Source organism: Aquarana catesbeiana, linkage group LG08 (genome assembly GCF_042186555.1).
Source record: "Aquarana catesbeiana isolate 2022-GZ linkage group LG08, ASM4218655v1, whole genome shotgun sequence".
Taxonomy (NCBI): Eukaryota; Metazoa; Chordata; class Amphibia; order Anura; family Ranidae; genus Aquarana; species Aquarana catesbeiana.
In genome coordinates this window covers 275,789,676-275,790,463 of record NC_133331.1, presented here as the reverse complement: position 1 = coordinate 275,790,463, position 788 = coordinate 275,789,676, and positions in this window count along the sequence as shown.

The following is a 788-nucleotide window of genomic DNA, read 5'->3' as shown; positions in this document are numbered from 1 at the left end:
AACTCTTGGATGGGTATAGAACAGTTCATATCACTCAAGAGTCTGGTTGAAGTGTTTATTGAAGAGGACACCTAAAGGTAACGCGTTTCAGGGGAATGCCTCCCCCTTCCTCAGGGTTGGAATTATGGATGTCATTGAAACAGCTATTAGATCTAGAAGGAGGCTCATTACAACTTCTCCAATCTTCCTATAATTGCTGAGTGGCGGCATGGTATTGGCTCATTCTAAGTCCCATTGCTGTTCCAATTACATTCATAGGCATTTCAGAGACATTTTCCCAACAAAAGCGTTGGCTTTACCCGTTGTCTTCAACAAACATTCCAAAAAAATAGGTAAAGCCAGCGCATTTCAGAGTAATACCTCCCCTTTCCTCAAGGTTGGAATAATGGAGGTCATTTGAACAGCTATTAGACCTAGGAGGCTCATTACAACTTCTCAGATCTTGCTATAATTGCAGGGGGGGCGGCATGGTATTGGCTCATGCCAAGTCCCATTGCTGTGCCAACTACATTCATAGACATTTAGGAGACATTTCCCCTGAAAAGCATTGGCATTACCTGTCTGTAATAAACATTCCACAAAAACAGGTAAAGCCAACGCGTTTCAGGAGAAAGGTCTCCAAAAAGCCTATGAATGTAATTGGCACCTCAATGGGACTTTGAATAACCATACCACCACTCTGCACACTTCCTTTAGATTTACCAAAACCATATAATATGAGGTCAGACCTTAAAAGTTTCAACTTGTATCCAATCAGGCAGGCCCATGCACTACATGGTTTTGGTAAA